General features: G+C 44.8%; 1 protein-coding gene across 4 annotated transcripts in view; it reads right to left on the minus strand.

Annotated features, from left to right (window-relative positions):
* rols (zinc-RING finger and ankyrin repeat domain-containing protein rolling pebbles) overlaps nt 1–16,026 on the minus strand; it is a 428,429-nt gene that overhangs the window by 119,059 nt on the left and 293,344 nt on the right. The window lies entirely within an intron of this gene.

Here is a 16,026-nt window from a genome sequence, read left to right on the forward strand (position 1 = left end):
GCCATGAACGAATAACTTGATGGACCATCACTCCATCGAGGTCATCCTTTGGTGAATCCTGAAGCAGGTGTGAGTCCCTTGCAAGACTCGGACCGACATAATCTTAAGATCAGAGGACGAAAGTCCTAAGGTATGCGGCGGAGCTTGGGCTCCAGATGCCCCTATATGAAATAGTAGGCGTGGTTACTATTAGTGTTAAGCTAGTGAAGTCTCTTACTTGCTCCTTGAGATTGTTGTTCGTGTCATAGTATCTAGCTTTTAGACGGTGTGCTACGTCTAAATCGTGGCCATGTCCAACGACTTGCGCATCTATTATATGTGCGCTCTGTGTGTTGAAACACACCAAGTCGTGTTTACGTAAACCTCGGTCAGTCTGGTAGTGGGATTCCTTCAGCAGGTTCCATTTCTTCAGAGTCAGTCGATTCTCAAGGATATCGACAATGGCATCGTTTCTTCACACCCTCATTCCATGAGTCCTGTGGCGCCATAGTGCCACATGAGCGAGAGTTTCAGTCACCTGGCAACCCGCCCTACAGGCAGTCTGATCATTCCTTCCTCTGGACGTTCTTGCCAGGGTTGGAAGAGCATTGATACGGGTTCGGTTACGATCAATGAACTCATACCCGGATAGGAGTCGGGTGCCATCGCTCACTCAGTGGTGTTGGGACCTCACCACGTGCGAGTTATGGAAGGCCTTGCCGTCACAAGAGCCTTGAAGGAGGTTCCGTCAATCTACGCTTGACCTTGGTTACGATGTCTAAAATCGAGATACAGTCTTTGATCAATGAGTCGCAAGACCTAAGTTCCTTCTTGACAAGACTATATTCGGCTAACTCGCGTATGGTACAGGATGAAGAAGCTTCAAGTCCTATAAGCCGATTCCTTTTAAATATAAGAATAGTCCATCTCATGGACGGGATGCCAAGCTCCCCATCCTCCACGTCAGCGTGAAAGTAACCTGTAGGCACATCCATGTCCGGACGGCCCTCCTGACTTGAACGTCAAGTATGTGTAGGAAATGTCTAGGAAATATATAAACTCAAACGCCGACCATTAAATAAAATTTTTACTGTAACAAAAGGTTTTTACAAATAATATCAAAATTAAAATCAAAAACAAATTATTTACAATAAACTAATGGTTGTATATTACGGAATGCTAAAAGCTGTAATAAAAATCATTTACTATAAAATATGCTAAAATATAAAAATTAAAAGCGTTAAAGCTTTCGAGAGCGCCAACTCCCCTCTTCAAGACTTCCTGCAACATTTCTTTATATAGCAGGCTCACGATACCCCCACACATGGCATTTCTTCACGTGATTCTATCGGCACATGGGCGGAAGCGGAAATGGCTCGGATACGTGGCAAACAAAATCGTTCATCCGAACTTAATACAATTGCTTCAAAAACAGGATGAATGCGCATACCTCTGTCTCTATTCATAGTATTCTTACTGAATGAGCCAATCCGTAAACCCTCGAGCCATTTACGCTCCCAGTATCCATGTGTACGATCCAAAATAATAGCGTCCTCCGGGGAGATTTGATGCTGCTTCTCCCAAAAATGTTCGGCCACAGCAGACTTACTGTAGTCAGCGGTTCTTATGGCATTTAAATGTTCCCCAAGACGATCCCTGAGCCGTCATTAGATACTCACGGTACCTCCACCATGTGGAGAAATACCACGTGTGGAGGTACCGCGAGCCTGCTATATAAAGAGATGTTGCAGGAAGTCTTATTACTGTTGAAGAAGGGAGCTGACGCTCTCGCAAGCTTCAGGTTTTTAACGGTTTTTACTGCTTTTAATTTTTATATTTTAGCATATTTTATAGTAAATGATTTTTATTACAGCTTTTAGCATTCCGTAATATACAACCATTAGTTTACTGTAAATAATTTGTTTCCGATTTTATTTTTGATATTTTGATTGGCGAGGAACTCGATATGGACAACTCTTAGAAGACTACCTTGCAGGATCCCATCTAACTGTACTAAATCGACCCCACCATCTGCCGATCTTTTCGAGCACCCTCTGGGAGGCCATAATTCATGTCTCACTGGCCACCAGGAGTATGGCCGGACATGTGACTAACTGGAGGGTGGAGGAAGCATGGACCACCTCAGACCACTGGACAATAACCTTTTCAGTTGAAAGACAACTAACAAGAATAACTCAAACAACCCCACCACAAAAGAGACATGCAGTCACAAATGCAGACTGGGCAGTGTATAGAGAGCTGCTCACTACGGCAATTAGACACAATCCGGAAAACATAAACCCCTGGAGCGACCCGGATGACCTTCAGAAGGAAACAACAAAATTATTACTGAACATCAGTGATCGAGCGATAAAAGTAAAAAATCCAAAACATGGCACAGTACCCTGGTGGACACCATAAATTGCTATACTACGACGACAGATGCAAAAAACAAGAAAAGACTTCCAGAGAGCTTGCAGAAACTGGCCAGAAGATGAGGTAAAGGTCCTGAGATAACATTACAGAGAAGCTAGGAACCGTTACACAGACACCATAAAAAAAAGTAAAAAGCGTTTCTGGGAGTGCCTAGTGTCTACTTCAGGAAACACCGACCCCTGGGGCATAGTCTACAAGGTAATATCCAATAAGTTCCCCAGGGGCAAGGCTATTAGTACTACCAGGACACTGGAGGGAAACCTAACGACCACTTGGGAGCAGTCGATGGGCACACATACTGGATAAAATCTTCAAGGAACCAGCAATACTAACCATGCGAGAACAACACGAAATTTGCAAAGACAACGCAAGCTATATCACCTCGGCAATCGAATCCCGCCCCCCTTCATCCTTGAGGAGCTCAGTGAGGCTGCCACTAAGATCAGAAATCGCAAATGCCCAGGACTGGACATGATTGAACCAGAGATTTTGAAGAAAACTGCAGAATTTGCACTGTACTTTTACTGCTTACTCTATACAACAGATGCCTGGAAACAGGCAAATTCCCCACAGCATGGAAAATGGCAAACATCAAGTTAATACTTAAAAATCCTAACAAAAAACCAGACTGCGCAGAGTCATATAGACCTATCGCACTGCTCTCAGTGGTCAGCAAACTATATGAGAGGCTGCTCAACAAGCGAATCAAAAACCACTATGAGAGAGCAAGAAGTTGCAATATGGCTGCCGTTCAGTGTGCACGTGCTAATTAACGCTCCGTTAATTTCAGTATAAATTAGTGATTTTAACTTGTGCTACAGCTTCGATTTTCTGCATAACAAGGTTCTTAAGGGCGAAGAACAATATGGCGAGGTTTGTTTCTTGATATTATGGATACATTCGTGTGTGGAAACGCGTTAATTATTCAACGTCAGCGATAATGTGTCTGCTCAATATGGCCGTAACGGAGGAAGACGGTATGGCCACCGTACAGTGAGGACGCTCGTACATTTTGGATTAAATATGTGTCTTAAGTTTAGTTTAGTGTCCAAATTGAGTTCTCCCGTGAAGATAAACAACAGTGGATACCATTGGTGAGAAACTTTTAGCATTCTACTGGGTATTTAGTTAGATCTCAGCGTTATTTATCTGTTTCCTTTGTTGCCAGACCACACTGGTCACCATGTGGCTGACAGAAGGGAAATAGAGAGCTAGCCAATATAACGTGGCTGGCACGCTGATATCTGGCCCCTGACTGGGTTGGAAACCTTCCCCTTGTGTGACAATATATTGCCTGTAACAACAATTGCGAACGATTTACGAGAAAATTATGCTCAAAAATGTATATTAACGTATGCATCTGATTCCCCCCACCACCTTCTTCCACAAACTGACCATGAATAAGTGTAAACTCTCGACCAGTGTGATCTGTGCCAAAACAGACTTCGGAATCGTGATTGGCACCACTGCAAACTCCCAAAGAAAGTAGTCCCGTCTCTATACCTGCTTTTTTTTTTTTAACTTTTGTTCTCCCCCCAACACACGTGACAGGAGGGAATCCCCCAAATTTTGCTGGTCCACTGAGAGCCGTCTAATCTAGCTACGGACTTGTAGGAGGCGACATTCAACTGCCGTTCACGAACCTCTTCACGTGAAACAACGAAACTCTGGATAATCCGAATCGGCCCGCTAATTCGGAACTCACTAAACGTGGAAGGAAGAGCTGACAAAACTAAAGAAATCATGCAGCAGAGTCAAAACGACGATCCCATCATCACTGAACAGCAAGAAGAAGTGGATGATCCCCGTTCCGAGGCCCCCCAGACAGGGAAAAGGAAAAATAGGAAGACAATGCCTAAGTTTGAGAGGGGGATGCGCTCCCACACCGAACCAAAGGAAACACAAGAAAACCCTACAAGTCAAAAGGAGGCCAGCGAAGATAAGCAACAAGAGCCACCCCTGGATCCCACCTTGCCAGAGGGCACAGTATACGAAAAATCACTGTTCCTTAAAACTGCCCTGGAAACCCTGTTCAAGGAACAAACCAACAGGGTAACCACTGGGGTTAGAGCACAAATAGTGAACCTATGGAACAAGTTGGACACACTCTTGATAGAGACATACCTCGAGAGCGAGAGAGTAAACGCAAGGCTCCAGGCATACTTTGACTGGGGCAAACCAAATGCCACAGCGTGCACCCACCTATGCCCAAACGCTGAAGAACAACCTGGCACAACTACCAGTGCAACTACCAACAAAAGTGCCCCAGGCAAGGAGGAAGCCCTTACTCAAGAGGCCGAACTTGGTGGTCCTTCGACCGACCGAAATGGACACCACCCAAACAAGCGAAGAGCTCAAGACCACGGTGATGAGGGAACTAAAGGAGGACCTCAAAACTGCCAAAATCAAGTTGATAAGAAAGACCCGCAATGTCGGGCTCATAATAGAGACCGACTCAATGGAAGATGTCCAAGCAATAATCACAAATCCAAAACTTGCCACCCTTGGACTCTCAGCTGAACCGCCAAGGAGGAAGGGACCCTCCATCACAATATACGATGTGGACAAAGAAATATCACCCAGCCAACTGACCACGAAAATAATCACTAGAAACCTCAGAGATATTCCTCCAGAACTGCAGAACCAAAACCTAGTGGGCGCCTCCGTAGCCAGGTGGGAAGGAGCAGCAGTGCGTAGCACATGCTTCTTGATTAGACCGGGGTTCGAGCCCGTCACCACCAAATACGGAGTATGCGGAAAGGTCAAGGAATGACCACCGCATATCCCAGAGCAATATGGCCTTAGTTGCTAATGCTCCTAAAAACCAAATAACAAACAATAACAAACAAAACCTAGTGCAACCCAGGTACTCGACAAACTCAAGAACAGGGACGAAAAAGAACTGGGTCGTTGAGCTGGCCCCAGCAACATGGCAGGTGTTGAAAAACCACACAAGGCTATATATTGAATGGAGTTCCCACCGGTTCAGGGAGCACGTAGCCGTTCCAAAATATTTCCGGTGTTGCAAATTTGGACACACCACACATACGTGCAACCAGACGGCACCCGCCTGTGGCCACTGCTCTGGAAAAGGCCACGAATTCAAAAATTGCCCCAACAAAGATCAGGACCCAACATGCGCAAACTGCAAGTCCTTAAAACTGGAACATTTCCACTCCATCAGGGACCCCAAGTGCCCAACATACTTAAAAGCCAAGAGTTCATGCCAAAAGAGAATCGACTATGGAGAGGCACAATAAAAGATATAACACCTCCAAGATTACTATCCTACAGCAAAACGCGCAAAGGGCCAGAGCAGTGCCAGAACAACTTCGAATTAAAGCAGACGAGATTGGTGCAGATGTCTTAATACTACAGGAGCCGTATACCCATACAAAACGGGTGCGCGGCTACCCAATGACCTTTAAAATAGTCCAGACTGAGGAAGACACACCGTGGGCTGCAGTTGCAGTGCGCAATCCCAATTACACCGTCACCAAGATCAGCCAACTATGCACGACTTGGGCTGCATGTGCCCACATTCTAACTCCATTGGACCCCCTCTACGTGGTGGCGCTCTACTGCAGACCAGGGAAAGACATTTCCTTTGCCACCAGGTACCTGCAGACGCTACTAGACACACTTCCGAACCAGAGGATTATTGTTGGAGCGGATGTAAACTGCCGTTCTCCGGCCTGGCATAGTCTGACCCCAAACAGACGAGGAGCTGGAAATGGGCAGCTCCTGAAAGACTACCTGACAAATTCACCGTTTGTGGTTCTAAGCCAAGCCCACCACCTTCCTACATTTTGTAACACTCTGTGGGAGGCCACAATTGATGTCACTGTGGCCACTGGAAACATTGTCAGATACGTCGCAGACTGGAAGGATCACACTGGTCGGACGTTGTCCAAGACTCTTGGACAACGTCCGACCACAGAGTGATAACCTATGAAATACGACGATCACTAGACAGGACATCAGTACCCAAGCAGATGCTAAACCGCTTCGCGGTTCGAAAAGCCAACTGGGATCTCTTTGGGGAGCTGCTTGCACCTGCTGTGGCCGAGCACCTCGCCAATATGAACCCGCAATCTGACCCGAATGACACCCAAGTGAGAGTCACCAAGATCTTAACCAGCATTAGCGAAGCTGCAATGAAACGAAAAAAACCAACATCGGGTGCGGTTCCTTGGTGGACCGCAAATATCCAAAACCTAAGGCGCGAGGTGATTAAAAAAAGAAAACAGTTTCAGAGAGCGAGGAGCTCATGGCCGGCCGCAGAAATTGCAGTTTTGAGGGAAAGCTATAAAGACGCAAGAAACAGGTACGCAAACCTAATAACCAAAAGCAAGCGTAAGGCCTGGGAGATGTTTGTAGGCACAACCGGAAACACTCAACCCTGGGGAGTGGTGTACAAGATAGCTACAAACAAGCTCCCCAGAGGGGAAGTCATCATGACAACAAGGACACCGCAGGGTACCCCGACTACTACATGGCACCAATCAATAAACAATATACTGGACACTATCTTCCCGGAACCAGCCATCCCGACCTTACCAGAACAACTGCAAATCTGTGCTGAGAACAATGAATATACTACAAACCGATGTGAACCACCATTTACCCTGGAGGAACTCCGACAGGCTTCAACCCTCATACGAAACAATAAATGTCCTGGCCCAGACTTACTGGAGCCGGAAATTATTAAAAAGGTAACGGAAATTGCACCGGAACTACTACTCAATCTGTATAACCGCTGCCTTGAATCTGGCACCTTCCCAACACAATGGAAGCAAGCGACTGTAAAACTAGCCTTGAAAAATCCGGCGAAGTCACCTGACTCGCCGAAATCGTATTGACCGATCGCACTGCTACCAGTTATAAGTAAACTATTTGAGAGACTACTATATACAAGAATTAGCCAACACTACCAAACAGCTGGACTTGACATGGCAACCCAATTTGGCTTTAAACCACAATCATCTTCTGTGGAAGCCCTAAGAAATCTACTAAGCTCCGCAAGCTCATGTGGCAGCAAATACTTTCTTGTCATATCAATCGATTTTGCTGGGGCATTCGACACCATTTGGTGGCCGAGCGTCCTGGCGAGACTACGGCGGGCCCACGTGCCAGAAAACCTCTACAAGACTATCAAATCATATCTTTCACAGAGGATAATAAGCGTCATCGCACCTTATGGAAAACTAGATCGACCTGTTCACATGGGCTGCCCCCAGGGCTCTGTTCTTGGCCCGCTCCTATGGAACATGATTCTTGATGAGTTCCTGGCCATGGACCTGGGCGAAGTCCACTCCCATGCCTTCGCGGATGACTTAATCTTGACGGTCGCTGCAGACAGCAGGGCCCAACTGGAGTACAAGGCGAACCAGGCCCTGAGGATACTTCAGGAGTGGACACAGACTCATCTACTGAAGATATCACCGACCAAAACTTCCTCAATTTTGCTCAAAGGAACACTAGACCTACGCAGGCCACCACAAATCAAAGTGGAAAATAAGATTATCAAACTAGTGGACCAAATAAAACACTTCGGCCTTATACTTGACTCTAAACTATCATTCCAGCACCATCTGACATACATCAGAGCAAAGATTAAGAAATACTCTGCACTTGTGGCCAGAATCACAAGACGAGATTGGGGGCTCAACAAACGCACCCTGTCACTGTATTATAAGACAACCTTCCTACCAGCAATAACCTACGCCTCTCCAGCCTGGTTTCAAAAAGCCGTAACCGCCGTAAATCGACGGACACTGGACGCCACTCAATGGACAGTACTGCTAACAATCACCCGTGCCTGCTGTACCACCAGAACTCCCGCCCTACAAGTATTAACGGGGGCCCTTCCTCTGGACTTAGAGGCTATTCGCTGCGGCATCACTCACAGCATTGCAAAAGGACAACCCTGCACCTTCCTTGGCTTTACAGTAAACACAGCTGCGAATCAGAAAGAAGAAAAAATCAGACTACAAAGGCACTTACAGCAGGTATGGCAGGATCGGTGGACTGCCACAACCAAAGGCGAAATTACAAAGAAATTTCTGCCCACCATAGACAGGGTGTACCCCAAGCCCCCACCCTGGTTTCAACCCGGTCTCTTCACAACCTATTTGCTGACAGGCCACGGAGCGTTCAACGCGAAATTAGCAACTTTCAGAATCCTAGAGGACCCACGTTGCTCTTGTGGGGAGCCAGAAACCTGGACACACATAATGTATGAATGTACCAACTACGAAGACCTACGCTGCAGACTTATGACAGCAACCACATACTTCCCAAGACATCTCGAGTCGCACCTACTAGATTCATGCGAAGAGTACAAGGCACTAGCCAAATTCGCGCAGGAGTTGTTCACCCAGCGAAAAACACGAATTGCTGTTCACAGGGAACCACAATAATAAGGAGAAACTTGTGCAAGAGCTGCTTACCCCTGCAGCGCAAAACACAACTTCAATATAAGAAACTTCAAAAAGGAGGGACCTCGCGGACTCTTAGCACAACGACCTATCTGATAGAGACGCGGAAATATGAATGACGAGTGTGAGGATATCCGCTCATGCATCGCCTGCACAAAAATGGATATACATTACTACTACTAGACAGGTCGGGACTGTCCCAGGAATGACGAACTTTCACGGCTTGGACACTTCAACTACTGGGACTACACGAGCATTGCTGCCGACGCCACAAGGCGATCCTACACCTGTGCTCACTTGCACAGGGCTTTTACTCCAATTCCTGGGCGGGGGAGAGAGGGGACGGCTCTGCTGTTTATCTCTCCCCTTCGCCCATCCCTCTTTTCCTCCTAGTGGGGCATGGGCATGCCCACTGACCTTCTCTGGGGCCGTCTTCCCTATTGATCCCATATTTCTGACTTTTCCCCCCAGCCTTCACTCTCCTCCCCACTCTGACTAAATATCATAGCGAATGCCCCACACTACCAAAATTTTAATTGTTCAAATCAAGACACGCATGCCCTTTTGGCCTCTAATAATCTCTTAGCGTCTTACCCTGAAAATCGCCGCGTGTTGCATTACAATTTTTTTTTTTTTTTTTTTTACATAGGCCCTAGCCACTGAAATCTCAGGAAACTAGGTGGCAGGGCCTGCCAGAGTAAAGCACCATACTACTGTGTACCTGGTCTGCCTCCACGGGGCCAAGTGTGGGCAACGTTGGGCCTCAGTAGGGGTCCAGCGGCTAAATGGCCAGATGAACAACGATACATAACATTACAGTTATACAAAATCCATACACTTTTAAATCCCTGGCCTTCCCAGTGAACTGGTACACTTACAATGAAAGCAACGCGGAGATGGGGGAAATCCCTGGTGCCGTTAGACATCAATACATTTTACACTTTACACTTTATGAGAGAGCAAACCTGGCAGCTAGGAATCAGTTCGGATTTAGCCGGGTTCCTCCACAGTGGTTGCACTTGGAAATCTGCTTCGAAAGGCGTAGGAATGCAGAAAAAAATACCTACTAGTCATGTCAAATGATTTTTCCAGGGCGTTCGACTCACTATGTTGGCCTTGCGTCCTGGCAGACTAAGGAAGGCTGCAATCCCTATCAACCTATACAAGGTAATGGAGGACTACCTATCTTACAGGAAAGTAAAAATAAATGCCAACTACCAAAATGTCACAAGATCTGTACACAGGGGCTGCCCGCAGAGGACTGTCTTCGGGCCACTCCTTTGGAACATGGTACTCGACGAGCTCCTCAACCTGGACCTGGGGCTGGTCGAGGCCCAGGCCTTTGCGGACGACCTTATTCTTACCATTGAGGTTGATTCAAGAGCCCAACTGGAAATCACCGCAAACCAAGCTTTACAGAAACTACAACACTGGGCCACAAGAAACCAGTCAAAAATTTAACCGACGAAAACCACATCTATTCTACTAAAAGGAACCCTGCAAATACGGCATCCACCAGAAATTAATATAGAAGGTGTGACCATTAAACTTGCCAACCAAATGAAACATCTAGGAGTTATCCTAGACAAAAACTTATCCTTTCAACCTCACCTATACAAGGACGAAGATAAGACGTTACTCGGCACTGGTGGCGAGGATTACGAGAAAAGACTGGGGATTAAAAAAACAACACTAATGTTGTACTATAAGGCAACCTTCATCCCTGCGATAACTTATGCTGCGGCAGTTTGGTACAGTAAAACGACTCTTGCAGTCAATTGAAGAACTCTGGATATGATACAAAGGACCATTTTATTAACAACCACACGAGCATGCAGAACAGTAAGCACACAAACGTTGCAAGTGCTTGCTGGAGCGCTCCCCTTCGATTTGGAGGCTGTAAAAGCTGGCTTGCTCTTCCTGCAAGCCAGGGGGGGGAGGGTGTTGCTGCCACCTTCCAGGATTTCATAATTGACCCAGCGAGTAGAACAAAAACAGAAAATGTCCAATTACAGGCCAACCTACTCCGGGAGGGGCAACAAAGATGGACCGATACAACAAAAGGAGAAATCACACGAAAATTCCTCCCCGACCTCAGCAAAATATACCCCAAACAACCGGCCTTGTACTCTCCGGGGAAGCACTTGACTTCGCTGCTTACTGGTCATGGACCCTTTAAGGAGAAGCTGCTCAGGTTCAGCCTTGTTGAGGACTCCAACTGCAAGTGTGGGGAAGTCGAGAACTGTAACCACTTGGTCTACGACTACCCAGAATACTAAGATCTCAGAGACATCCTGATCACAAAGATACACTACATTTTCGAAAGGACTGGAATCCCACTTCGTTTACTCAGAAGAGGAATACAGAGCACTTTTTCAATATGTGCAGGACCCCTTTGAGAGGAGAAAACTGCTAATTACCATAAATCGTGTCTGACGAAAGATACAAGACCATAAAATACCAATGAAGTACACAGGGGCTGTGTACTTCAATTAAAGAGAAAAACCCTCTCTTTAGAGAAATAAGAGAAAAATATTAAAGAGAAAAACCCTGAAACAAGAAAGTGAAAAACACAAGGACGGAGCTTACCCCATGAGCGACTGGACTGAAATCGGCTCGACACTGAAGAAAAGAGATTTATGCAGCGCAGCTGCCAAACGCCATTTGGCGACTTGAAGAGGGCTCCCTAGCCTCCTTCATCTTTAATACCCCTATCCCCAGCAGGGATGAGACGGTCTTACTTTCTCCTCCCCTTTCCTACTTTCCCTTCTGGTGGAGCATGGGCATGCCTCACTGTGACTTGGGGTCGCCTCCGCTCTCGACTTCATACTTTTGTCTTTTCCCCCCAGACTTCAGTCTCCCCACCCACTCTACCACATACGCAAGAGAATGCCCTACTCAAAGGAATTGATTTAATCATCAAAGTACGTTTTTCGCCCATACACTCGACCTTTCAAAAATTTAGCGTTATTCCTCATCGAATTTACCAAAAAAAAAAAAAAAAAAAATATATATATATATATATATATATATATATATATATAGTATATAAAACAGGTGAAAAAGGTAAAGAAAGGAGAAGAAAAAGGTAAAGAAAGGAAAAGAAAAAGAAAATAGAGAATAGATGTACCTGGACGCGCAAGGCTACAGAACAGGATACAACTATAAAATAAAACATAGAAATAAATGATAAAGGACATAGTAAGATGGGAAAGTTATTAACAACAACGTGCCATGCCTAATGGAAGATATGAGAAGAAAAGAATGTTAAGATCCTAATGAATTAAGTGGAAAAAATTGGCTGAATTGATAAGCCAAATCATATTTACAAAAGCTAGAAAAAAGTGGTAATTAATGCATATTAAAAAGTAGTAATAAATAGAAATGAAAATAATGAAAATAACAATTGGTACATAGATGTACCAATTGTTATTGTTACCGGGTGTAGTCCCCTGATGAATTATCTGATCTATGTACCAATTGTTATTTTCATTATTTTCATTTCTATTTATTACTACTTTTTAATATGCATTAATTACCACTTTTTTCTAGCTTTTGTAAATATGATTTGGCTTATCAATTCAGCCAATTTTTCCACTTAATTCATTAGGATCTTAACATTCTTTTCTTCTCATATCTTCCATTAGGCATGGCACGTTGTTGTTAATAACTTTCCCATCTTACTATGTCCTTTATCATTTATTTCTATGTTTTATATATATATATATATATATATATATATACCATAATTAGATAAGTTATAGTGCAAGAACCCTCCATAGTTTGAAAATCGAGGCAGTCCCCAGCCAACCGTACCCCCGATAAAAATGAAAAAACATATATAATAGGTTAATTAATATAATAAGCCTTACGTGGGAAAAGGTATTTTGCTGAGTGTATATAAATACAGTATACATACACTGTATATATTTTTTTCCTCTCTTCTTGTTTTTTTTTTTTTTTTTTTGTTTTAGGTCCTAGCAGCCGAAAAATCTCAGGAAATTAAGCGACAGGACCTGCCAGAGTAAATCTTAGTCTACTGGTGTTTCCTGGTCTGCCTCCAAGGGGCGAAAGTGGGGCACCGTTGGGCCTTAGTAGGGGTCAGCGGCTAAACGACCAGATGAATAACGATACTTGACACGACACATATACAATATCCATACACTTTCACTTTTAAATCTCTGGCATTTCCCAGCAAACTGGTTCACCCACAATGAAAACAACGCGGAGATGGGGGAAACCCCTGATGCCGATTGACCCTAAACACACTTCACAATTTACCTTTGGGTTGCCAGGCAGGAACTTTACCTACCTGGCTAGCCCGGGCGGCAGATCACATTGACCAGACGAACAATAATGATACCAATCCTCCTATTGCGACCAAATTAATCTCACATATTGAAGCAAGAGAACAAACTTGATTGAGACGCGGCTACTGCAATACTTTATCAAAGAATTCCTCACCTGTGACCACGTACTGCAAGATCGTTTCTGCAGATCTTCTATTGCTGGTCATGACATAAGTCACGGACAGGTCCTCAAGGGTGAAGAACTCAAATGGCTTCATTCCCCACATGACTGCAACATGGACCATACAACCAATTCCATACCTATCATGCTTGTGACCATATTTCCAACGATGTACACCTCAGCACAATAAGAAACAACGATGGATACCATCTCCATCGTAGAGGAGAGCCCTCGTGACCTCAGACCCTCTGAAGTTGGATCTTCTTGCTGACCCTCAACCAACCGGGAGTGGGAAATCTGTTCATCCGTATTCACTGATGGATACTTCACTTCACTTACAGAAAACACTGTAGACCCCATTCTTTCGAGGATGGGATCCTCTCTGCTGATCCCCACCTGCGGTTGGGATTATTACTGCTTACTGCTGCTGAAGGACTACAGCACTCTATAAGTTTACTAACAACTTCTCTCGCTTACTTCTACCTCTAACTCTCCTATAAATTTTTCTATCACTATTCCCCCCCTCTCCCAATCCCATCTCCTCATCTTCTGCCTTCTATACATCCGCTATCCTTTTCTACGTTTCAAACAGCTTGCCCAGATCCTCGATTCTTGATGCACCCAACAGGAGTAAATAGATTAGCAAGAAATGAGAGACGGCTAGGAGTGATCAACATGGGGTTTGTTGCCATTCCTGGCTTCTAAATCGCCTGATGCTGGCCACTCAACAAAGAAAAAACATCACACCGCCACATACACAAACACTACACACACAAACTGCTGTTACTGTTTCTCTCCAGAGTGATACTCTTTGTCTCCACAGAATTGATATGGCGCCATCTGCGCTATATGAACTCTGTGGAGACAAAAAGTATCACTTTCAAAACCAGAAAGTGTTGTGTATTCTATATAATATATTGTGTTCGGTTCGGTTGTGTATTCTAGCTTTTGGCTGGAGGGCCCGGGTGAAATCCCACGTTGCCTGCACACACCGCTAGGTAGCCAAGCTGCACATAATCCTCTAGATGGTCTCCGCGAGGGTCGCCTGTGCATGCTGATCCTCGGGTTGGGTGGTATTTCTCCCACCTAGGCAGAAAGTGGAAGAAGTGAACCCTCGAGAGGGTGGGAAACAGTCACATATCAAAGGAAACAGGTAAGAGCGTCAGGTGGCTCGGAAAAGAGGTCTTTCTCTTACTACATAAGCTTATGACAAAAGTGTACGCAAATGGTCTTCTGCGGCGAGAACCTGAATCCATTAGCAAGTGCCCAAGAATTAAGGCGATTAATGGAATGTTGCAGTTGTCTTTCAATAACCCTCATATTGTATGACTAACAAATTAGGCTAAAGTCATAAACATAGAGGGCGCTATTTACAGTTGGAGGAAGTTGTTCTGGTATGGAATTTACTTTTATGGCAAAAAGCGTAACATTTAATACTGATCCTTGCGGTACTCCCTCCTCTTGGCAAAATGGACGAGAGAATGAGGATCCTACACGATCTTGGAAGGATTGCTTGGCTAGAAAGTTTTTAATAAAAATGGGGAGATGCCCTCTAAGACCAAGGTCATGCAAATCTTTTAAGATGCCAAATCTTCAAGTTGTGTCATACGCTTTCTCCATGTCAAAGAACACTGACACCAAGTGTTCACGTTTTAGGAAAGCATCGCGGATGGATGTTTCCAGTCTAATAAGATGGTCCAGAGTGGACCAGTTTCTGTGGAATCCGCACTGAACGTTGGAGAGAAGGCGGTTTGATTCTAAATACCACAGTAAACGAAGATTAACCATTCTCTCCATGATTTTGCACAGACAGCTGGTCAGACCGGAAGGACAATAATTAGTAGGCCTTTTAGGATCCTTTCCTGGCTTCGCAAAGGCAAGAACAATTGCCATGTGTCAGGCATCCGGAAACTGCTCTTTAGTATAGATTTTGTTATACAAAAGGAGCAGGTGATCCATAAATGTTGGGGAGAGGTGCTTCACCATTTCATAATGGATTCCATTTGGTCCAACAGCGCTTGCTTTAGAAAGTGAGAGAGCTCTTTTTAATTCCTGCATAGTGAATGGTTCGTTGTAGGAACAAAGGTCCTTTAGTGTGAAATTTAGTGCCTGTTTTTCTCTTTTATGTTTCAGGACTAGAAATTCTGGGGAATAGGATGATATCCCAGAGATGTTTGAAAATATTTCCCCAAGAGCATTGGCTATTGCAGTTGGCTCTGCAATAGTGCATCCATTATAGTCTAGAATCGATGAGGGGTGGGATGTATATTTGGCCACCCCTCATCTTTTCGGATTTTATCCCAGACAACCTTAACACTGGTAGACTGGGTAATCGATGACGTAAAACGGATCCATGATTTCTTCTAACTCTGGTGGCGAGTGTACCGAGCTTTCGCTCGTGCGCGTTTAAAGGCTGTAAGGTTGGCCATGGTGTGATATCGGCGGAATATCCCCCATGCTTTGTTTTGCGCCTTTTTATCTTCTGTGCATTGTGAATTCTACCATGGTTTGGGAAAAGGTGGAAACCGGGCAGATGTTTTTGGGATTGCGATTGCAGCTGCATGGTCGATGTTTTCTGCAATGTACGTAACTGCATCATTGATAGGCTCCTGACTGACCATAGTGATTTCAAAATTTGCCTGATGTTGAAAGGCGTTCCAATCAGCCTGATCAAACTTCCACCGTGGTAACCTAAAAGGCA

This window comes from Mastigoproctus giganteus, chromosome 3, assembly GCF_048544385.1.
Source record: "Mastigoproctus giganteus isolate SK-2022 chromosome 3, ASM4854438v1, whole genome shotgun sequence".
Taxonomy (NCBI): Eukaryota; Metazoa; Arthropoda; class Arachnida; order Uropygi; family Thelyphonidae; genus Mastigoproctus; species Mastigoproctus giganteus.